Below are 25,449 nucleotides of genomic sequence, written 5' to 3'. Positions count from 1 at the left end.
CAGTAGCCTCCTGCCTCTCGCCTTCCGCTCTGCACATGCACTATGTCATAGTTGCAATGCCCTACAGCGCCCCTCTTGGCTGGGTGCCCATTGCAGGGGAAGCGGTTGCACTGCCCTAAATCTGCTTGTGCATGGTACATAGTTAATCTATGGAATTTGCTCCCATATGATGTGGTGATGGCCATCAACTTCGGCAAAAGAAGTTTAGGCAAATTCAGGTAGGAGAAGGCTATCAGAGGCTGCTGGCCATATTTACTCCATCCATGGTTGGAGTAAATGTGGCTCTGAATGGCAACTGCTGGAAATCACAAGGGGGTAGTGTGCTGTTGTGCTCAGGTGGGCTTCCCATGAATTTGTTTTTGTATCGGGTGTTAGCCGCCCTGAGCCCAGTCTTAGCTGGGGAGGGCGGGGTATAAATAAAATTATTTTATTTATATTATTATTATTATCATTATTATTATCTTGTGAGAACAGAATGCTGGATAAGATGGATCTTCGGTCTGATCTAGCCGGACTTCTTATCCATTGAAAAAACCTCCTTTCTGACATGCACAAAGTCCAAGAGGTGCGGATCAAGCCAGTCCATGCCAGATGCTGGAAAGAAGCAATTCATCAAGAATTTCTTTATTTGCAGTGGTACCTTGGTTTACAACCATAATCCGTTCCTGAGGTCCATTGTAAACCAAAGCAATGAGGCCTCCCCCCAAAATAAAATGGGTTGTAATCCAAAAAAAATGGGTTGTAATCCAAAAAAAGGGACACACACTTCCGGGTTTGACGTGGTTATAATCCCAAATGGTTGCAAACCAAGGTACCACTGTATTAGATTTCTATACCACCTTTCATCTGAGGATGACAGGGCAGTTTACAATATAAGAACACAAAAAATGTGCAACTTTTAAAAAACAAAACAATCTCCCTTTTACCGTTTAAAAGGCCACAGATTGTTTAATTAGTCAAAGGCCTGGTTATAGAGGAAAGTTTTTGCCTGGCACCAAATGATATATCAAGATGGTGCCAGGGGCGCCTCCCTGGAGAGAATATTCCACAAATGGGGAGCCACCACAGAAAAGGCCATTCTCATATTGCCATCCTCCGGTCTTCTCATGGAGAAGGCATATAAAGAAGGGCCTCAGTTGGTAATTTCAGGCTCCCAGTCAGTTCATATGGCAAGAAGTGGTACTGTATTTTTCGTTCCCTAAGACACACTTTTTTCCTCCTAAAAAGTAAGGGGAAATGTCTGCACGTCTTATGGAGCAAATGCATGGTCCCTGGAGCCAAATTGCCCAGGGGCAAAAAGCAGGTTGTGTCTTTTTTTTTTTTTTTAGAAAGAGAGAAGGGGGTGTTGAAACGAAGCCGCTAAACAGCTGATTGGCAAGCGATCAGGAGGGAGATAAGGCTACGGGTGAAGGAAGCTGCTGGGGGAGGGGAGGAGGTAAAGACAGCAAACTTGCAAGGAGACGAGACAGGAATACTAAAACAAGCAATGAAGAGAGAAATTAGAAGAAAAGGAGGAGCAAAAAACTGCTCCAGCTAAGGAAAAGACACTAAGGCAAACAAGAGGGAAAGGAGTGTTGAAACGAAGCCGCTGAGCAGCTGATCGGCAAGTGATCAGGAGGGGGATAAGGGACGGTAGCGATAAAGGAGGCTGCCTGGGAGGGAGTAGGTAAAACCACATGGATCCTCAGGATTTTTGCATTGGGCCACCCCAAATTCACATCAGATCACATAGCATGTCCATGGCTACAGTCTGCACCAAAAAAATCACACATCCACTGTTTCGTGGGGCTGTAATGGCACAAAAATGTGGTTACAAAGCATGAATCCACATGGATTCTCTGGATTTTTGCATTGGGCTACCCCAAACTCACCGTCAAATCACATATAATGTCTGTGGCTACAGCATGAACTGTAAAAATCATACATCCACTGTTTCATTCAGAATATTTTTTTTTCTTGTTTTCCTCCTCTAAAAACTAGGTGCGTCTTATGGTCAGGTGTGTTTTATGGAGCAAAAAATACGTAATTAAGGTATTGTGGTCCTGAGCTATTTAAGCACCCTTGTTTCCTCTTGCAGGGTCTCTTGCTGGGAAGTAAAAGCCATCACCATAGTTTAAAGACACTTTCCAGCTAGGCTGAGAGAGTTCTGAGAACCAGGTAGAAAGGTCTGAGTGTGTGTGTGTGTGTGTGTGCACATCTGGCTACTGGGTCTGAGGTTCCTCATCTATGAAAGTCCTTCACTTGTCATGTTATCCAAACACACGCATCAACCAAGCAGAGCCTTGGTCAGGGATCACGGCTCTTTCAGTCAGCTAAATTCAACAAATGTGAACTTCCCTGAGCGCATGTCATCTTGGTTCACCTCCAGCAAGCAACCCCTTGCTCACCTCAAGAAGTAATGAACTCACCAAGTTGGAAATGGATTCTGCTAATCACAACAAGACAAAGTTTCTCTCTCGTACCTGGCTGAAATTACCCACCCTTGGCTGTATTTTAATGTTTGAACAGGCCAGCGGCTTTTTAATCCTAAATAGACTCCTGTAAATCCATTTAGAGGCATAATGAAATGAAAATCAAGCTTGAACAGAAATCTCATGATATATATTCTCACCTTCTATGGGCGCACTGAAGCAATTTAGCATTTCTGTTGCTCAAGGTTGGCGATGCTCGTGCCAGCACTAATTAAATTCTAATGCTTTCGGAGCAGAGAAATGACAGTGTTTCATGGCATATTAGCATATGCAAAGGCAAAGGGGAGGGGGAGGGGTGGGCGGGCTTTCTAAATGGAATGAACCAGTGAATTAACCCAAACCAGCAACGCTCCCTGACAATGCAGTGTCAGCTTTTGTTGGAGTTTGAGGAAATTCCTTTTTTTGGGGGGGGGGGGTACAGTGGAAAGAGAATTAAATTCTCAGCCTGCGTTTTGAAGTGACCCAAATTCATTTTCACTTTCTGGCATCATACATAGATTGGAATGCAGTTATATGGTGCAATTCTCCCCCTCCCACCCACCCAAAGAAAACGTACATTTTGAGGGGCAAGTGCATACACCCACAAAGTGGATTTTTGGGGGTGGAGTGGGGAATGTGCTGAATGGAAATTTGGGCTGGGGTATGATTTAATTTGCAGGGGCATGAGAGAGGGGTGCAAAGATTGGGATATTTTGATGCACAGGCACACCTTTAAATCACAGTGAATTGTTTTCCCAAGGCACTCCAATCACAGGGGTTTGGAGGAGCGATATTCCCTCATCATTCTTCTCCAAGTTTTGGTTGTGAGAGCAGTGCATAAATAGTGAAGTTAGACTATTGCTTTCTTTCCTGTTCAGTCTTTGTTTTGGCAAATCATTAAATATGATAGTGCGCGCTCGCTCGCTCTCTCCTTCCTTCATGGAGGGTACTTCTAGAGAAAGAGGGGAATGGCAAGGGGAAAAAACACGTTTTCCATGAAGGTCAAATCATCAAGCACAGTAGCTCCAGGAGCTATTTGTCTGGTGAGTTTCTGACCCAAGGACATCTCCTTCATGAGTCCAATTTGCAAACTAACCTGTCTTCACAAACCCTTCTTTTTCTACCCTAAAGCGATAAAATCTGTCATTGTAGGAGAGCACTTATCATTCTGAAATTTGGCTTCATCCCCTCAGAAGAGCATGGCCATACTTGCCATTTGCATCCAATTCTGGCAGAAAATAAGCATATTAAGCACCGGGGGGGGGGGGGAGGGAGGGAGAGAGATACTGAGATACTTTAAAGGTTTCTGGAAAGGAAGAAAGGAAGATGGGTCTGCCTGAAATTTGTCAGGTTTAATCTATATGCAAGCGCTCCTTTGCCTCCAGATTTATTCCACATGTGAAAGAGGGGAGAGACGTATAACTAAGTTTATATTTCCCATTATAATGAATGGGTTCCCCATTATAGTGAACAGGGCTGTCTTCAGCATTTCCGGCTCCGTGGTGCAAAGATCCCTCCGGCAGCCCCCCCCCCCCATTTCCCAGAGTTGTTGACCCAGTGGCATAGGAAGGTCAGGTGGTACCCAGTGCGGAATTTTTTTTGTCAAACACCCTCCCCCTCCATTGAAATTATTAAAGAAGAAAAAATAAGATACTTACAGTTGCAATTGTTATTTTCTGGTTTATTTACTGTACTTAACATTGTGAGCATAAGCACTCAAACCCCTTTTTCCCTAACTTTGTTCTCTGCAAATTTGGAAATCACAGCAACTCCTGGAGTTGGTGGAGCTAGAATAAAACCCAGCCACCCCTCCAGCTGGACTCCGTCCATGGAACCAGTGAATGTGTACGCTGCCTTCTTCCATTTAATTTTTTTAATATATATACACATTTTATTGATTTTTTAACCTATCATTTCCAACAGTCATACAACATATCTTCTCATCTTATACAATGTTTTAGACTTCAGTCAACACCTCTGATGATTTTCCGTTCTTTATCACTTATTCTGCATTTCTTAATTTCTATATTGCGTTTAATTGTCCTCAAGTAATAATTCTTTTCATAGTCTTTCTTGTAGTATTTCAAATCAACCACCTTACAAAACTTCTTGCAGGCCCACTAGCGTAATCTGTTCATCACAATTACTTTTCAAATAGTTCATATATTTACTCCAGTCCTCTAAGAATCTCTGAGATCAGAGAGGCTTCTTCCATTTCAGGGGGGGGGGTGTATGTGGGCTTGATGACCCTTGGGGTCCCTTCAGTCCTACAATTTTAGGATTCTCTGTCGCCACAGGCAGAAAAATGTCTCAGGCCAAGCAAAATGTGTGGGCACCATTCCGCATGGCTTCATAGGAAGGCGAGACACATTCATGGAGGGGATGGTTACCAATGGCTCTGCCCTAACTCCATGGTCGGAGGCAGCGATGCTTCTGAATGCCAGTCGCTGGGAACTGCAGGAAGGGAAAAGGCTGCTCCTGTGCTCAGATCCTGCTTGCAGGTTTCCCAAAAGGGGCATCTGGTTGGTCAGGATGCTGGACTAGATGGGCCCCTGGCCTGATCCAGCAGCAGGCTCTTCTGGTGTATGGATGGTGTTTGGGTTGCTATCATTCCCTAGAAAGGCCTTAGCAGGGAAGGTGATGATGGCCACAGAATACAAACCCCTGAACTGACCAGGCGTATTCTGGCGTGGAGGGGTAGCCAGACAAGAGAACTGTTTGCCCACTCTGTGCACAGCAGTGATTGACAAGGTGACAGTGGCAGAGCAGCTGCTGTGCATGCTGATGGTCCTGGGTTCAATCCCCACAGTCAGTGTCTGGGTGTGTGTGCCAGGAGCAAGTCAGTAATAACTCACATGGCATCAGTAAAGTTAACTTATTCAAAGAAATAAACACCTCAGGGGGCCAAGCCTAGTGAGCACAGCAGCTCTTCCCAGTAGATCTGATTCTGGACTGCTCTCTGCCACAGAATCTCCCAGCTCACTAAGGCCTGTTACCTCTCCAGCTTCCAACATTTCCTTCTCCTCGTCTGCCCCCTCTTCTCCCTCTGATCATTCATCATCCGCTCCCCTTTCCTGGGCTCTGAGCCTTCTTCCCTTGGGGGTTCCCCAGATGGTGCCTCTCACCAGTCCTCGCTGAGTCTAGCCAGTCCATGACACCCACCAACATGTCTGGGTAGGGCTGAGAGAGAACCTAGAGGGACAATGCTGCTGGTCAATGTAGACAGTACTGGGCTGGATGGACTCAGTAACAGGCAGCTTCCTACCTAAGGATCTGTAGGAAATGGCCAAAGAATTGTAGAGTTGGAAGCTACATCCAAACATCATCTAGTCTAACCCCTTGAAATGCAGGAATCTCAACTCAAATATCTAAGACAGATGGCCATCGACCCTCTGCTTAAAAGCCTCCAAGGGAGGAGAGTCCACCACCTCCTGAGGGAGACCATTACACTGTCAAACCGCTCTTAACTGTCAGAAAGTTCTTCCTGGCATTTAGTTGGAGTTGCCTTCCTCTGGATGTGAATGGGATCCGTTCCAGAGCCCCATTTGCATCCTGAAGAGAACACAACCTGCGTCTGTGTGTGCGTGGGTCATGATTCGCCGCTTCTGTGCATGCGCGTGACATCATTTTGAGCATCTGCGCATGCATGAGTGGCGAAACCTGGAAGTAACGTGTTCTGTTACTTCCAGGTCGCCATGTAGCACAACCGGAAAATGCTCAACCCAAACTACTTCAACCCGAGGTATGACTGTACCATATTTTTTGCTCCATAAGACATACCTGACCATAAGACGCACCTAGTTTTTAGAGGAGGAAAACACGAAAAAAAATATTCTGAATCAAATGTTGTACTAAACTATTTAAGGCAGCAAAGCGGGCAGCTCCAGTCTGCTTTGCTGCTTCAAAGTGAGCCATGGAGGAGGGACGGACGGGAGCCATGGTTCCCCTTCCTTCCTTCTTCTGTGGCTCGCTTTAAAGCAACAAAGGGGACAGGAGCCACTTACACGTCCCTCCTCTGCACAGCATTCACTCATAAGACGCACAGACATTTCCCCTTACTTTTTAGGAGGAAAAAAGTGTGTCTTATGGAGTGAAAAATACGGTAATTTGAATTCTGTGGTTTGGCTCAATCCAAAGAGGCTTCCCCTCCTCTGCCACCTCATGCATTCAACTGGAGGTGTCTGGTGTTGGAGCTGGGATCCTCCTTGCAAGACACAGGCTGCCCCAGAAGCCCTGCCATGCTGGCAGTCACTATGTGCTCCATCAGCAGAAACAGTGAGTTGAGGTTACTGCTTCACATAAAGTTTATTTTATCCCCGCAGCAGCCTTTGTTCAACCTTAACAATGATCCTTCCCACATCCAGCCCAGACCCAGCAACACCCAGCATCTTGGGTCAGCTGCTGGAGGTCCCCTATTGTTTTTTCATCATTAATTTCAACAATTAACCACACATAAAAAAGAATAAAAATAGTACCCCCCCATCCTTATACAACAATAACACTTCAAAAACTTATCTTTATCTCTACCTAAATAGCAAAAGAAAAAGAAAAAGAAGGCTAATGCTGTTCTAGGATTCATCAACAGAAGTATAGTTTCCTGATCAAGGAAAGTAATAGTACCGCTCTATTCTGGGCAACACAATTTAAGAAGACAAGCTGGAAAGTGTGCAGAGGAGGGCAATCAAAATGATCAAGGGTCTGGAAACCAAGGAAAGGCTGAAGGAGTTGGGTATGTTTAGCCTGGAAAAGAGAAAACTGAGAAGAGATATGACAGTCATCTTCAAATATCTCAAGGGCTGCCACATGGAGGAGGGAGCATGTTTGTTTTCCACTGCTTTGGAGGGTAGGACTCAAACCAATGGCTTCAAGTTGCAGTCAAACCTCGGTTGTCGAACGTAATCCTTTCCGGAAGACTGTTCAACTTCCAAAACATTTGACAACCAAAGCACAGCTTCCGATTGGTTGCAAGAGCTTCTTGCACTCAAGTGGAAGCTGCGTCAGACATTTGAGTTCCAAAAAACGTTAGAAAACCGGAGCATTTAGTTCCGGGTTTTTGGTGTTCGGTAGCTGAAATGTTCAAAAACTGAGCCGTTTGAGAACCAAGGTTGACCTGTACAAGAAAGGAGATTCTAACTAAACAGTCAGAAGAACTTTTTGACAGGAAGAGCTGTGCAACTGTGGAACTGTCTCCCTTGGGAGGTTATGGATTTTCCTACACTGGAGGTTTTTAAGCAGAGGTTGGATGGCCAACGGTCATGGATGCTTTAGTTGAGATTCCTGCATTGCCAGGGGTTGGACTAGGTGACCCCTGGGTCCCTTCTAGCTCTACGATTCTATGAGTCATGTCCCCCCCCCCAATTCTATTATTCATGTTTATTCATGTTCACATGTCTTGATATTTAGGAAACCCAAATCTCTCTCCCCCCCCCCTCCAGTCTTTAATTTGTTTCCTGGTACAGTTTCCTCCTGTAAAGTCACAGCAGTGTTTTTGATGTGTCAGCAACAGTCAGCTGGTGGAAATATTTGTATAGACAGCTACAGATGGCCTGCCACCTGCTTTGGCATTCTAACACTCAGCTGTCTTTCACCTTTCTCCTGATGCCTCTAGGAAGTCTTGCAGGTTGGGGTGGGGTGGAACAGAAGAAGAACTGGCTTCCACTGAGCCAATATTTTGCACACATTTCCATTTCTTGCCTAATTTGCAGAGACGCTTGGCTCAACATTCCATCCAATCAGAATCTCCACGGGTGAGCTAATGAGCAAGATGGAGCCCGTCATGCTATATTGGGCACTAAGTATTAGATTCTCGCTAGCACTACCATCATGTGGATACAGAAGGGGATGATTATTCAAGAGTGGCTACTGAATTAGCCATGCTTCATGTCTGTTTGCTCATTCACAACCTTTTCCATGCCAAATGGGACCTTCAGTTATGGTGGGAGGGGGCCTTGCAATGAAACAATCTAAAAATAGATCAAGCAATTTTCAACCAGCAGTGGGTACACACTGTCAAGAGTGCATCCAGGAGCCAGGCCCTGTGACCAGTAGGGCTTCGCAGGACTGGGGCCTTCCTAAGTTTATTCTGGAGAATAAGGCTGCTTGGTAACTCACTGTACCTGGTGGCAAGAGCTGGGAAGGGATATAAGGTCAGCATTTCCCTGCAGCTCCTTGCCACAGCAACAGGATTCCTGCCTTGCTGCATTTGGCTTCTTGCTTCCTGATCCTTGGACCTTGGCTTCCTGACTCCCTGCTTCTCAACCCTCGACTTTGTGACTCCTTGCTTCCTGACCCTTGGACCCCTGGCTTCTGGACTCTCGTTCCTCCCACCCCACCATCTTGCCCCCAGTCCTGATGTCCTCGGTCGGGACTTCGATCGCCCATAGACCGGACTGTGACACACACACTAATAACAATTGTATTTGATCAGGCCAATAGCTCATCTAGTCCAACTTCCTCTTCTCAAGGGTGGCCACCCGGATGCCCACGGGAAGCCCATAAGCAGAGCCAAAGCCCTCTCTAACCCCTGCCCCTCTGATTCCCAGCAACTGGAACATGTGCAGAGGAGGGTGACCAAGATGATAAAGGGTCTGGAAACCAGGCCTTATGAGGAACGGTTGAAGAAGCTAGGTATGTTTATGCTGGAAAAGAGGAAACTGAAAGGAGATATGACAGCCATCTTCAAATATCTCAAGGGCTGTCACATGGAAGATGGAGCAACCTTGTTTTCTCCTGCTCTGGAAGGTAGGACTAGAACCAATGGCTACTATTTCAAAGAAGAGATTCTGACTCGACATCAGGAAGAACTTTCTGACAGTAAGAGCTGTTCAACAGTTGAACAGTCTCCTTCGGAAAGTGGTGGACTATCCTTCCTTGGAGGTTTTTAAGCAGAGGTTGGATGGCCATCTGTCACTTTAGCTAAGATTCCTGCATTGCAGGCAGTTGAACTTGACAACCCATGAGGTTCTATCCAGCTCTACAATCCTATGAATCTTGTCAGACCTGATGACTGAGCCCAACTTGTTATTTTCATTTGTGGAAAAAAACCTTGGCTGCCATCATTCACCAATAAGCCACATATTTCAGTAGCTAATGAGTTTCTTCACGGAAATGAGATCAGAGAGAAGTTATGAGCCTTTAATAGGAGTTGAAACTGGCGCATGTGTGTGAGTGTATGGGCTTCCTGTGAGTGAAAAACTAAAACACTTTGCCTGAATGTCTCAAGAGATCGATTCAATTTCCATTCATTATGAGGGCAAAAAAAACTTAAAGATGTTCCTGTTTGGTATTCCTGACCACATCCATGTACTGAGATTAGTGATGTGTGATGGGACTTTTGCTGACTACCAATCAGGAGAGAGTCTTAAATTGTGGTGCAAAAGATGTTCAATGCAACTGCTCAAAAACCTTGGATGTTATTATACTATAGCTCACTTAATGGCAGTCTAAGCCTTCATAAACATGGCCCGAAGTTGATGTTTGGTCCCACCGCTAAATTCCCTCCATGTATTTGTCTTATGCCCATGTATGCTCATAGATGCAGAGTTAGGTCCTGTGTGGCTCAGATGTTTCTAGATTTATGTTAATTCAATGTGTTATTTTGAATTGTTAAGGAAATGGTGGCGCACTCATTGTCCACCAGATGTTCATGGAATCATAGAATCGGAGAATTGGAAGCGGATATTAGGGGTCATTTAGCCCAACCCCTGCATTGCAGTAATTACAGCTAAAAATTCCTCAAGGATGGCCATCCATATTCCCTTGCTACCTGATGTGCAACAGGTGATGATCAGGGAAAAGCCAGGGTGGGGGCTGGCATTCTGACTTTGAAATGTTCCCCAGGGAGACTAACTCATCCCAGGTTCAAACCTAGCATCTCTATGTACAAGAAGGATTTTCTTCTAAAACCTTGGAAATCACTGCCCATCACTGCTAAAGAGTTCAATGGTAGATAGACAAAAGCCCTGAATAGGGGATGGTAAGGGCTAAAGCTTCACCATTTGCTTTTCAAAAGACCTGTCCTGGAGGAGAACATGTCTGGGGAAACAGCAAGCAGAAAAGTGCTCAGCCGTTGCCACAGGAAGAGTTGATGGCACAACTCCAGTTGCTTTGCAAAAACACAGCACTTTGCAGAGCAATGTACTGAAATCCCATTCATACTCTTTTACTATTGTTTCAAGGCCGAATACCGAACCAACCCACGTCAGCCTTTGTTTCAGGAAACCTGGTTATGAGCCACTTAAGTCGAAGCCAATGACAGACAATATTGACTCAATAATCTGAATTAAGTGGTGAATTAAGAGGTGAATGTGGAGGTGGGGAGAGAAAATGACCATTCCAGGAACTCACAAACCTAACACTTTTATTTAACCAACTATATATGCTGCTCAATTGTAATAAAACCTCTAAGCAGTTTATAAGAAACACCCTAGGAACGTTTGTGAAATCTGGAATGTTTGAGGAATTTGATATTTGCAAATCCCTATGGTGTGGAAAGGCAGCCCCCTACCCTTCAGACCTCACAATACCAAGAATAAGAGGCAAGACAACTATCATTTGGGTGAATTCAGGCCACAACATTATTGACTACAGATGTAGTCTGGCATAAGCATTGGGTAGACCCCACCTCTTCCAGCTCACCTGCTGGAAGGACTTATGTTTTGGGGGTCAACCGGAAATGAGGGAGTCCCTGACCTACATCAATGAGTAACTCCCCCCCCCCTGGATTGTACTTTGGGAATGCTGTGGCTCCTTGTCCCTGCCTGGGCATCCAGACAGAAACATCTCCCCTGGATCTTTTTAGTGGAATACCCCTGACTGTTGGCCATGCTGGCTGGGGGTGATGGGAGTTGGAACCCTAAGCATCTTCTCAGATTAAAGAAGACACATGTATGGGATTGCAGCCTTCGTTAACCACCATTTTTTATACAGTGGTACCTTGGGTTAAGTACAGTGGTGCCCCGCAAGACGAACGCCTCGCAAGACGGAAAACCCGCTAGACAAAAGGGTTTTCCATTTTGGAGGCGCTTCGCAAAACGAATTTCCCTATGGGCTTGCTTCGCAAGACGAAAATGTCTTGCGAGTTCCTGCGGGGTTTTTTCCCTCCCCCCCCCCTTTCCCAAGCCCTAAGCCGCTTATCAGCTGATCCGCTAAAAGCCGCTAAACTGCTAATAGCGCCAATCCGCTAAGCTGTCAATGGGCTTGCTTCGCAAGACGAAAAAACCGCTATACGAAGAGCCTCACGGAACGGATTAATTTCGTCTTGCGAGGCACCACTGTACTTAATTCATTCTGGAGGTCCGTTCTTAACCTGAAACTGTTCTTAACCTGAAGCACCACTTTAGCTAATGGGGCCTCCTGCTGCCGCCGCGACAGCGGAGCACAATTTCTGTTCTCATCCTGAAGCAAAGTTCTTAACCCAAGGTACTATTTCTGGGTTACCGGAGTCTGTAACCTGAAGCGTATGTAACCCGAGGTACCACTGTACACCTCAAATATTCTAATGCAGTTCTCAACTCAAGAGCCAAATCAAAATGCTTACTTTTTATGCATCGGGACATGCAAAAGTAACGAGGACCAACTCACTCATCCCTACCCAACATGCATCTCATCCAATTTTCTCTCAGGATCTTGTAGTTCCACATTACCTGGTCTTGAGAGCCAGTGTGGTGTAGTGGTTAAGAGCGGTAGTCTCGTAATCTGGTGAACCGGGTTCGCTTCCCCACTCCTCCACATGCAGCTGCTGGGTGACTTTGAGCCAGTCACACTTCTTTGAAGTCTCTTAGTGTTTGTTGTGGGGGAGGAAGGGAAAGGAGATTGTCAGCCGCTTTGAGACTCCTTAAAGGGAGTGAAAGGCGGGATATCAAATCCAAACTCCCCTGCTTCTTCTATAGTAAGAAGTCGTCCATTGTTCATTTTCATCAGTTTCTATTTAATTTCTTCAAGAAATACCCTGCTTTTTAATGAACGTCCTCCACAAAGCAGCTGATAATGTCCAGTGTGCATCTGCATAATGTGCACATGTAGTTTATTTATGACATTTACCGTATTTTTCACTCTATAAGATGCACCAGACCACAAGACGCACCTAGTTTTTGAAGGAGGAAAACAAGGAAAAAAATATTCTGAATCTCAGAAGCCAGAACACCAAGAGGGATCGCTGCGCAATGAAAGCAGCAATCCCTCTTGCTGTTCTGGCTTCTGGGATAGCTGCGCAGCCTGCATTCGCTCCATAAGACGCACACAAATTTCCCCTTACTTTTTAGGAGGGAAAAAGTGAGTCTTATAGAGCAAAAAATACGGTATATCCCACCGTTCCACCAAGGAAATCAAGGTGACATATATGATTCTCCCTCTCCTTATTTTATCTCCCAAAAAGCATGTAGAACTACCGTGAGAAGTTATGACTGAACCAAAGAAATGACCGATGTGGTGTGGTGGTTACAGTGTTGGACTAAGACCTGGGAGACCAGGGTTCAAATCCTTACTCAGCCATGAAGCTCACGAGGTGTTCTTGGGCCAGTCACTGTCTCTCAGCCTAACCTATCTCACAGGGTTGTTGTCAGGATAAAATGGGGAGTGCACCACCTAGAACTCTGTGGAGGAAAAGGTGAGATATGGGTGTAAAAAAAAAATAAAGGAAGAAGAAAATGCAGTGGTGGTGGTGGGAAGAGAGTCAGTACGCATTTCCAGCGCACAATAACAGCATTCCAAGCACATGAATGCTAATGGGGATCCCTAAGTCCCGCGGGGCTGGTGCCAGCCCCGCGAGAATGTGGGTTGTGGGCGTGAGCCCCGCACACCCCCCCTCTCCTTAGCTTGGGAGTGGCTTTCCAAGCACATGAACACTATGGTGATGAAGTTCAGAAGAGGAAAGAGGGGCAAGCCCGGGCTGCCCTGACCTTAAGTGCCCTCAGTTGGGCCCGCCCCTAGCTCCAGCCCATTGGCTGGCGCTGCCGGAAATGGATGAATGCTAATGGGGATCCCTAAGTCCCGCGGGGCTGGCACCAGCCCCGCGAGAATGTGGGTTGTGGGTGTGAGCCCCGCAACTCCCCCCCCCTCCTTAGCTCGGGAGTGGCTTTCCAAGCACATGAACACTATGGTGATGAAGTTCAGTATTAGGATGATTCGGCCCTGAACTGGTTTGCTGCAAAAATGCACTATGATGCAAAAAACCAAAGAAATAAAATCCAATTCAGCCAAGGACGGAGGAGGAAGCTGTTTTTGTGTGTTACATTTCAATGTCAGTTTCTATTGCTTGCTCCTTTGCTAGCAAGGACGTGAAGAGCGCCACTCACCCATTGTCAGCATGGGATTCCAGAATGCTGGATCTGTCTGTCTCTTTCTTTGACTCTAGTTTACAATGACAGTGATGCTTCTCATATCATCACTGAATGGGGTGTGTGGGAAGGGGAGAGCAAGAGAGCAGCCAAATCAATGGAAACACCTTAGTGAGAAAGAAACAGGCAGCTGCTTTTAAGAGCATCATTGTTAGACCCAAGAGGGGTTGGTAGTGGGAATGTGGTACCTGAATACACAAATTATTTCCATTTGCACCAATACTGTGCTATGATGACTCATGACTATGTTGCATTGTTCATATGGAGGAGGTGCCTGTGCTACAAAACAGGGAACATGATGCACAAAGAGAATGGGTTGTTACCAAATAAGCCAGTGTGGTGTAGTGGTCAGAGTGTTGGACTAGGACCTAGGAGACCAGGGTTCAAATCCCTACTCGGTCATGAAGCTCAGTGGGTGACCTTTGGCTAGTCACTGCCTCTCAGCCTTACCTACCTCACAGGGTAGTTGTGGGGACTAAGCAAGGAGGGAGGGACCTTGAAACACCTCATTGAGCTCCTTGGAGAAAAAGTTGGGCTAGAAAGGCAAGCAATAAATAAATAAATAAATAAATAAATAAATAAAATAATAAAATAAAATAAAACAAACCATACTCAGAGTAGAACCAATGACATTAATGGACCTGAGTTAGCCATGCCCATTAATTTCAATGGGGCTAATTTGAGTAGGATGAATGTTTGGTACAACTCATTGATACACCTGCGGTGTGCAACAATGATTTAGTTCCCCATTCATTTGCCTAAATATGTGCCTGTACATTTGAACTGGGGAATACGATACACAATTAGGCCAACAAATACGTATGCAAAGCACAGCCATGATTTGGGTTTGCATTATGAAAATCAAGCATCTGACATATATGTCCATTGCATGGGTAGGCAAACTAAGGACCTTCTAAATCCAGCCCGCAGATGGTCCAGGAATCAGCATGTTTTTATATGAGTAGAATGTGTGCTTTTATTTAAAATGCATCTCTGGGTTATTTGTGGTGCATAGGAATTCATTCATTTTTTTATTATTTCAAAATATAGTCCGGCCCCCCACAAGATCTGAGGGACAGTGGACCGGCCCCTTGCTGAAAAAGTTTGCTGACCCTGGTCCAGTGTTTCAAACATGGAACATGCAATAGATGCCATCACCTCTAAGTCTGTGGTTTTATATCTGTAATAGAAGGAACTTCTAAAGCAGTCAAACCAATCTTCTTGCCAAGTTAATGGCCCAAGCCCAGCCTGCCTGGCATCCTTTTTTACACACCTGTTTCTTGACAGGTCAACAAGAGTTCCTCCTGTCTCCATAAAAACAACTAGCTGCTGATGCTTCCAGAAGGAATGGGCAGATCTACCTTCCTCACATACAGCTGTAGGCCACCCCCCCCTAGATGTAGGGGGTGGGCTAGTCTTACCTAGAGCCTGCAGCTGAGAAGAAACAAGGACTTGGCTCTCTGTGTGCTGAACCCAAATCATTCCAAAGCAGAGATTTTAAGAGAGTAAAACATCACAGCAGCCATAAATTAATACAGAAAGCCAAGGGGATAAATTAAACAGAGTTGAAGCATCTGTGCTAAAACCAGATAGATAGATAGAGAGACAAAGAGATCATTTCCTCCAACTCAGAATACCCAATTGTGAAGTTTTGAAAGAAGCAAGCCCTTAGAAGGGAACTTTTTTGAATTATACATGTAAATTCACATGGCTGTCGGATTTCATTACACTCGGTATTTGCCCCCACAGTAATTTGTTCTGATTGCTAAAACACTCATGTTGTCTGTTAGCTCCACTGGTAATTAATTACTTTCCTCATTATTATTGGACTGCAGAAGATTCATGCTGTGCTCTGCAAGGAAGCTAGCAGGGGTGCAGCTGAGGTTTGGAAATCTGTAAAGAGAATCTGGTGTTTTAACATTTTGACGGATAAAATATATATTATTACAAAGCCCGGGGAAATATTCATGTTTGCATAAGGCAAATACTGAATTGGAGAGAACAATGCATTAGGGATTGACATTATCTCTGGTTTTCATTCTCACTCACTCACACACACATACCAATCTCACCCACCTTATACTGAGGTACAGACAACATAGCTTACAACACGGTTAAAACCATAGGATGCCCATAATATGGTCTGAAGGCACAGGAGAGCTGCGTTGAGGGCAGTGCCTTGAACAGGAGGCTAATTGGGAACCACACCCATACTGCCTTAGATTCCATGATTGGAAGAAATGTGGGCTATAGAGGTAGTGAGATAAATTGCATGAAATGTCCAGCCCTGTGAGTCTCTTGCAGCGAAAACAATGGAAGAGTCTGTTAGCACCTTGAAGACTGTAACACATTCAGTATAGGTTAAGCTTTGCTGGACTCAAGACCACTTCATCAGACCCAAGAAAGCTTATGCTGACCTGAACTTGTTAAACTTTAAGGCAGTGTTTCCCAACCTTGGGCCTCCAGATGTTTTTGGCCTACAACTCCCATCATCCCTAGCTAGCAAGACCAGTGGTCAGGGATGATGGGAATTGTAGTTCAAAAACAGCTGGAGGCCCAAGGTTGGGAAACACTGCTTTAAGGTGCCACAAGACACTCTGAAGGAATGGGTTTCCCAAACCCAAAACTGACTGTGAAGGCAGTTTGAAACTGCACCAAAATCCCTATTTTTCCTTAGCTAAAAATCCATTAACTTGAGCTCTGAGACAATGTATAAACAAAAACCCGGTCGTGCTCAGAGCCCTCTCCTTTATCAGTTTGTGACTGCAGGGATGACCCTGACTCCACCAGCAGAACAGAGAAGACACGTCCGTGCCTTATCTCATGTGCTGACCACAAAAGACGCACAGACCTAAGTCTGGAACAACGCCAAAAGCGTGTTCTCGGAGATGACACCTCTTCCTCCAAGATAAGAGTAGGAAGAGGAAGATCCTTTTATGGTCAGAAGTACAGGAAGGAATTCCCTTTTATGGTTAAGAATACCAGAGCAAGAACATATGTGATGTCGACATGCGTACATAGGCTGACGTGGTTGGATTTATATGGGAAGGAGGGAGAGGGTGCCCAGAGGATATATATACTGCATGAAACTTGTCATTTCTTTGGACCTGCTGTGGACTTGATCACACAAGTGCCTTCTGCTATCCGGAGAGCAAAATAAACTCTTTCTTTGAATCAACCTCGGTGTCATTTGACTTCCTTCCTCCTGTCCCGGAGCAACGCAGACCCAATTGGTGAACTCCAATAAGGCTACAACTCTGATTAAGAATAAAAGTAAACAATACAGAGCACAAAACATTCCTGTACCTTTTAACAAATGTATAGTAACACACACACACACACACACACACACACACACACACACACACAAAGTGTGTTCTCACAGTAGTCATCTAGATGCCTGTGGGAAACCTGCAAGCGGGACCCAGTCACAAGAACTGCCTCCATCATGGCTCATAGCCACTGTTGGCCTTCTCCTTCATGAATTTGTTTAATCCTCTTTTGAAGCCGTCCAAATTGGTGGCCATTACTGCCTCCTGTGGGAGTGAGGTCTACAATTTCACTGCATGCTGTGTGAAGAGGTATTTTCTTTTATCTGTCCTGAATTTTCCAGCATTCATATCAGGCGCAAGCGACTCGCCAGGAACTCGCTGCACTATTTGCTACCCTAGATGGTTGACTGTGGCTTGTTAGGAGGCTGAGGTGGCAGGGAAGTCAGTGCAGTGCAAACACATTGATGGAGCCAATCCAACAATCCTTGCTTATGTGTTTGCACCAATCCTATTTTTCGAGAAAAAGAGGTGCCAGAACTCAGCATGAATGCCTCCCTTGATCTCTTATAATGGCAGTGGTGCCCACCTGAGAGGTGCCAGAACTGAGTTCCAGCTGAAAAAAAAGCTCTGGTTTGCACTGTGCTGACCTCCCTGCCCAGTCCACAGTATCCTCCCTCCCACACTGTGCATATGTGCAGAAACGAGAAACTTTGACCGTTCCGATTGTGCATTTCACTTCCTAATTTCACCTGCTTTTGTCTGAACTGTGTCTTTTAACTTTATTTATTTCACAAGGCTTTGTTTGTTTTCCCTCCGTCTCTCTTTCCTCAGTCAGGAAATTGCAGCTTAAGTCTCAGTGGGCAGAGAGACCTTTTCTCTGACTCCACTTAGGTTTCCTCCTGCTTCAAATCAGCCCCCTTCGAAAACAGAGAGAAAGAAGTTGTTTTGCGCTGTATGTCAACAAGGTGACCATCTCCAATTTCTTCTTTTTTCCTGGGGTTATTGAAGGTGCCCTTGGTTTTCAAACAATAGAGTTCTTGTTGTTTTTCATCAAAACAATAAAGAACGCCCTAAAGGGAAGGCAACATGCACACACACACACACACACACAATGTGCGTGTTTAATTAGGAGCATAGGAAGTTGCCTTATACAGTGGTACCTCAGGTTACATATGCTTCAGGTTACATACGCTTCAGGTTACAGACTCTGCTAACCCAGAAATAGTGCTTCAGGTTAAAAACTTTGCTTGAGGATGAGAACAGAAATCTTGCTCTGGCGGCGTGGCAGCAGCGGGAGGCCCCATTAGCTAAAGTGGTGCTTCAGCTTAAGAACAGTTTCAGGTTAAGAATGGACCTCCAGAATGAATTACAGTGGTGCCTCGCAAGACGAAAAGAATCCGTTCCGCGATTCTCTTCGTCTAGCGGTTTGTTTGTCTTGTGAAGCAAGCCCATTGACGGCTTAGCGGATTAGCGCTATTAGCGGTTTAGCGGCTTTTAGCAGCTTAGCGGCTTATCGGATCAGCTGATAAGCGGCTTAGCGGCTTAGAAAAAGGGGGGGGGAAGGGAAAAAAAAGTCGGAAAAACTCGCAAGACATTTCGTCTTGCGAAGCAAGCCCATAGGGAAATTCGTTTTTTCGTCTAGCGGGTTTTCCGTCTTGCGAGGTGTTCGTCTTGCGGGGCACCACTGTAAGTACTTAACCCAAGGTACCACTGTACTGAGATAGACTGACATTATACCTATCTCAGCATTGTCTACACTGGCAGCAGCTGTCCAGGGTTTCAAGCAAGGCACATCCCCAAATGTGCTAGGACATGCGAGGGATTGAGCCTGGTACCTTCCGCGTGCAAAGCAGATGCTCTAACATGAGAAACATGGGAGAAATTTGATTCACATTGTATTTAAAGGTGAATTTACTTAATCCACACTTCCTGAACCAAAATGCAGCCTCCCAATGTTGCAATGCTGTGGGGTTGACTTTCTATATTTTGAAGCCAGTGAAGTAATGCACATTAGGGGTTTCCCCACAAGACTATCAAGTTCACTGTTTAAAATAACCCAGTTGCACCATCGTCTCTGCTCCTTTGATAGAAATGGTGGTGGTGGTTTCAGTGCAGTTTGAATTTCAATGTAAATCAACCTGAGTTGCACTTCCCCAATGTACTGCTAAGTAATTTGTTTTATCTTTTTTTTATAAGATATTTATTGAAATTTTCAAAAAGAAATACAATGTAAAACAAAAATAGAAAACAACAAAAATACAAAAATACAAAAACAGAAACAACTCAAAACACGTATAATTTCCAATTACTTATTTTCTTTTAACTTATTTTCCAGACCTCCTCATACCTCCCTTTCTTATATTCCAGTTCAAATTATTAATTCAGCAAATCCTCACCATTGACCTTTACTTATTTCAAAACCTTATTTTCCATTTCTCTTAAGCATTACAGCTGGAAACCACTTAATTTCTATCCAACATCATTCTAACATTCTAACATTCCTTAATTTTACAATATTTCTGCAAATAGTCTTTAAACTTCTTCCAATCTTCTTCCGCCGACTCTTTCCCCTGGTCTCGGATTCTGCCGGTCATTTCTGCCAATCCCATATAGTCGATCATCTTCATCTGCCATTCTTCCAGGGTGGGAGTAATTTGTTTTATCAGTGCTAAGGTTTATGGCTGCAAAACAGAACATACCCCTGCCCCTTCCAGAGCGCATTTGGAGATGGTCTGGGGTGCATGTGGGGAGAAGACAGGTGGTGAAGCCCCATTGTGAAAGTATAATTCCTTCTGCTGACAGGGCACATTCATTGGATGCTGCCCCAACTGAAGCAGAATGCAGAATCTATACCTCTTCAAATTTCGCAGTGCATTTCTCCAACCAAAAGATGTGTCCAGAAATGCATTAGGGGAAAGTGTGAAATACAAAGCACGTGTAATCATGCATATATTAGTAAAAATGGCATATAATACTCATTATATGATGGGAAATTGCATGCAAGAAATGTATACCGTATTTTTTGCTCTATAAGATTCACTTTTCCCCTCCTAAAAAGTAAGGGGAAATGTGTATGCGTCTTATGGAGCGAATGTGAGCTGCGCAGCTATCACAGAACCAGAACAGCAAGAGGGATTGCTGCTTTCACTGCGCAGCGATCCCTCTTGCTGTTCTGGCTTCTGAGATTCAGAATATTTTTTTTCTTGCTTTCCTCCTCCAAAAACTAGGTGCGTCTTGTGGTCTGGTGCATCTTATGGAGCGAAAAATACGGTATATTAAAAGAAATAGGCACTAAAATGTTGGGAATTCCATTCCTCCCATGCTGCAGATGTGTGGGATTGTTACATGTCACATGTCTGTGTTTATATTCCAGCACTGATTGCTGGAGTCTCGTGAGCGGAAATTGAGATACACTGTTCCATTCTGTATAGCTATTGCTTTTGCAGTTCTCTCTCTGAGGAAGAAAGACAAAGAGAAAAGCCATGTTTTCTTTGTTATGTTACGTTTGATTTCGTGCGCAATAAAATTAGGCTTAGATGTTGCACCTCAAGGCTCAGCTTCTGTCTGGACTCTGCTAGTCATGTGCTCATGTCCTTGGATATGGATCACATCAGTGTGACAGGAGATCGGAGCGATGAATCCCGGGCGATGCTGCGTTGGGGGGGGGGGCACCGGCCTTGGCGTTATCACCCAACATAAAATTCTGACAAACACTCATGAAGACTTTTTTTTTAAGAACCCCCCCCCCAAAAAAACCCCTAAAAATATTGCAAATGGATGCAGAAATGTGGGGAAATCCATTTCAGTTTGCAAAAAAGAGATACCAAAACAAACAGATTCACCCATCTACTCTAAGGCAAAGGGATGGTGATTTAAAAACTCTAGGGGCGAGGAGTGATGTGATAATTCAAAAACCAAATTTGTGGATGCAACTGTAATAATAATAATAATAATAATAATAATAATAATAATAATAATAATGGGTGGCCTGGATTTTTCTTTTTCTTTTCTTCTTTTCAAAAAAGCTAAAACAGTAGATAAGTAGGATTTGGAAGGGCAAAGATAGCAGAATTAAAAATGTTCATCTTTTATTAATCACATGCATTTTGCATAAGGGGATTATATTTTGCAAACAGAGCCAGTGCACAACACAATTACTCTAACATAATTGTTGCTACCATTTGCTTTCTCAATAACAATTTCATGCTATGTGGCTGAAAAAAATGTGGCCGTCTTGCAACAGGGACAGAATTGCCATGGGGGGGCTGCTTACTTTCTGACATTTCCATATATGACAAGAGGAATTTGGGCCTGGATTTTAGTATTGCATCTACAAATTATATTCAATACCATCAGCAAAATTAAGGGATAAAGCAATTTAACCATTGCGGATGTGGGAGCGCAGATTTGAGTAGCCCCTCCTTTAGGGGTGAAGACTGGCATTTCATGGAGAAAACCACTGTGATATCTTCCCTTTTTCTGTGCATCGTGAGTTTTATTGCAAGGACATAATATGCAAGCTACCCATTCCAATCTGAAGATGATACGGTTTGGAGAAGGCTTTGTTACGTCAACATTACGGTCCACTGGTCTAGTGCTTCTAACCTAAGCATAGCTTCATATACAGTGGTACCTTGGTTTAAAAACAGCTTAGTTTATGAACAAATTGGATTAAGAACGCTGCAAACCTGGGAGTAGGTGTTTGGGTTTGTGAACTTTGCCTTGAAAGCATAACATGTTCTGCTTCCTGTTGAGTGTGTTCCATTTGTAAATTGAGTCCCCCGCTGCTATGGGAAAACACACCTTGGTTTAAGAATGCTTTAGTTTAAGAACGGACTTCCAGAACGGATTAAGTTAGTGAACCAAGGTACCACTGTAATCAGGAAACATATCTGTGGGATTTAAGAAGCCTGCAGGGCAGATGGCTCATGCAAGCAAACTAAGCCATATACAGCACCAAAGAGCATTCCCTGGTATCTCTACTAAATCTTACAGGAGGACACCAGGATCTCAAACTAGAGAACCCGGATGAACCACGAGGATAGCTTCCAGGCTGAGGCCATTCCTGACCCAACAACTTTGACCTGAACCCCCCAAAAGGGGGTAGATCACTGCCAGTTTTTAACTCTGTGAGTAGATCGCAGTCTCTTGGGAGTTGGCCACCCTGATCTAAACCATGGGTAGGCAAACTAAAGCCCGGGGGCCGGATCCAGCCCAATCTCCTTCTAAATCTGGCTCACAGATGGTCCAGGAATCAGCGTGTTTTTACATGAGTAGAAAGTGTCCTTTTAGTTAAAATGCATCTTTGGGTTATTTGCGGGGCCTGCCTGGTGTTTCTACCCTGCGGTATGCAAGGCCTGAAGATCATCTGATCATCAAGGCTGACAAAGTGCCATACATGAGGCTTTGCGATCACATTCATAAAGATGCAAGATGCAGTTACTATGGCGAAGAAAAGGTTATACTTTTTTTAAATATACAACCACCTAGAGGATCTGCAGTCAAACAATTAAACCAGATTAAACAGGATTAGCCAAATGGAAATAGTCTGAGTAGAAAAGTTCCCTAACAATGGAGGGATCAGCTTTCCCCCATTTCCTGAGGGCCAAATTTATACCCAGGCTTTTTAGCAGGCAGCTAGCCCAAGCTCACACTGCATAGGCAGGGAGGGAGGGTCACACAGTGAAGAAGAGTTATTTGGGGGTTGTTTGGGGAGGAGCTGGTTTATAAAACCCAGCACTTCCAACGTTCTGATTGGCCCTAGCACCTAGGGTTGTCACCTGTCCCCAGAAAACTGTGATTGTCCTTTCTTCTTCTTCTTTTGCAGAAAAATGTCCCCTGTTTTTATTGGACTTCAAACAGAACACCCTTTTTCATGTATTCAAGCTCTTCCTCCTCCCCAAAACTGTACAGGCAGAGGGTAGGTCCATCGGGAGGAGGAGAGCGAGAGCCTGAGCACAAGTCTGTACAGGCAGAGGGTGGGTTCATGAGGAGAGTCGAGAGCGAGAGTTATCATGGGATGTGGGCAGAAGGTTGGGTGTAGCCAGGAGGAGGAATTTGCAGGCAGAGGTTGGGCTGTGGGAAGCAAGATTTTGTTTTGTTTTTGTTTTTTTCCAGTGCTATGATGGAGTCTCGGGTTTTGCATGGGAAGATGGTGAAGGGAGGGTCAGGAAGCAAGAGAGGGGGTGGGTGGGTCTGGTCTGGTTTGGGAGAGAGAGTTTTTGCATAGGCCGAGGTGTGTGCATTGGAGATGGAGACTTGGGAGTCCGAGAGCAAAGTTAGAATAGAAATTCCCAACCTGTCCCCTATTTCCCCAACCTGTTCTATATTTTGCTTGACCAAAGGTGGTAACCCATGCCTACCCCAGCTCCACCCTTGGGGGAAAAACAACAACTTGTTTCTTCTTCCTGGGGGAGTTGGGGAGTGGCAAATTTGCACCCCTCTTAAAGAAGGAGCAGTAATGTGGGTGTTATCTGAACTGCGCTTGGAAACCCCCTTTGCCCTAGTCGTATCTTTATTTCCCCACATCTCTTGTCACATACAGTGGTGCCTCGCAAGACGAAATTAATCCGTTCCGCGAGTCTCTTCGTCTTGCGGTTTTTTCGTCTTGCGAAGCACGGCTATTAGCGGCTTTAAGAAAAAGGAAACAAACTCGCAAGAACTCGCAAGACGTTTCGTCTTGCGAAGCAAGCCCATAGGGAAATTCGTCTTGCGAAGCACCTCAAAAAACAGAAAACTCTTTCGTCTAGCGAGTTTTTCATCTTGCGAGGCATTCGTCTTGCGGGGCACCACTGTACGGTCATCCTATTGGGCCTCCTTCCAAAGGTGTGTGTGGCAGAATCCGAGACCAGGAGAAAGAGACAGTGGAAGAAGATTGGAAGAAATTTAAAGACTATCTTGAAAAATATTATAAAATTAATGAAGGTTAGAATTGACATGGGTTTAAAAATTATGTGGTTTTCAGGGGTGTTGATTATGGAAAAAGAATAAAATTATTAAAAAATATGGGAAGTAAGGGAAGGGATTTGCTGATTAGATTATGAAATTGGAATACAGAAGGGGGAGGTGTGAGGAGGTCGGGGAAATTAGGTTTAAGAAAATAAGGAGGGAAATTATACTTGTTTCTTTTTGTTTTTTGTTTGTGTATGTTTTTATTGTTAAACTTTAATAAATATCATTAAAAAAAAACAAAAAAAACAAAGGTGTGTGTGGCGAATTTGCCCCTGCTAAAGAGTGGAAGTGGCAATTCCTGCCTTTTTGTCCATCCCAGTGCCCAGCCAGCAGTCTGTCTTTTGTAGGTGTCTTCTGCCTCTGGCCCACTTCATCCCCACCTACAATACTGTTGTGAGAGTCAGCTGCAGCCTGCTGCAAAGCCAAACTGTAAGAAGAGGCTGACGTGAAGCATAAATTAATAATGCAGAGTTTTTAAGTGAAAGAATAAGAGCTTTACTGAATTGAAATAAACTTCTTCATAAACAACATGGTTCCAAACAGTTTGACTGAGATTCCATACGGACTCTGCTCACAGCTGAGGCAGACTGACTCTGACTGAAAACTTACAGAGAACACAGAGAGAAAATGGCGGCTACTTATAAGGAGAATGAGTCACTTGTCAGAGTGACTCAACAGTTAGCAGTTAGGCCTGAATAACTTTAACTGGGACTGATTGTGCAGTCCCAGCACTTCCCAGCCTGTTTTGCTGCTTCTGCTCTCGTGTGTCTTTGTCACATGGCAGAGCCTGCTGGATCAGGCCAATGGCCCAACCAGCCCAGCATCCTGTGCTCATGTTGACCAACCAGATGCCTGTGGGGAACTCACAAGCAGGATTCGAGTGCAAGAGCACCCTTCCCTCCTGCCATTTCCAGCTATAGTGGTACCTCGGGTTACATACACTTCAGGTTACAGGCACTTCAGGTCACAGACTCCACTAACCCAGAAATAGTGCTTCAAGTTAAGAACTTTGCTTCAGGATGAGAACAGAAATTGTGCTCCAGTGGCGGCGCAGCAGCAGCAGGAGGCCCCATTAGCTAAAGTGGTGCTTCAGCTTAAGAATGGTTTCAGGTTAAGAACGGACCTCCGGAATGAATTAAGCACAGTGGTACCTCGGGTTAAGTACTTAATTCGTTCTGGAGGTCTGTTCTTAACCTGAAACTGTTCTTAACCTGAAACACCACTTTAGCTAATGGGGCCTGGTACTGCCGCTGTGCTGCCAGAGCACGATTTCTGTTCTCATCCTGAAGCAAAGTTTTTAACCCGAGGTACTATTTCTGGGTTAGCAGAGCCTGTAACCGGAATCGTATGTAACCTGAAGCATATGTAACCCGAGGTACCACTGTACGTAACCAGAGGTACCACTGTACTGGTATTCAGAAGCAGGACAGCCTCCAGCTG

This window comes from Podarcis erhardii, assembly GCF_964252035.2.
Source record: "Podarcis erhardii genome assembly, chromosome: 15".
Lineage (NCBI taxonomy): Eukaryota > Metazoa > Chordata > Lepidosauria > Squamata > Lacertidae > Podarcis > Podarcis erhardii.
The sequence above is the reverse complement of the archived record's forward strand: the minus strand, read 5'-3'. Positions refer to the sequence as shown.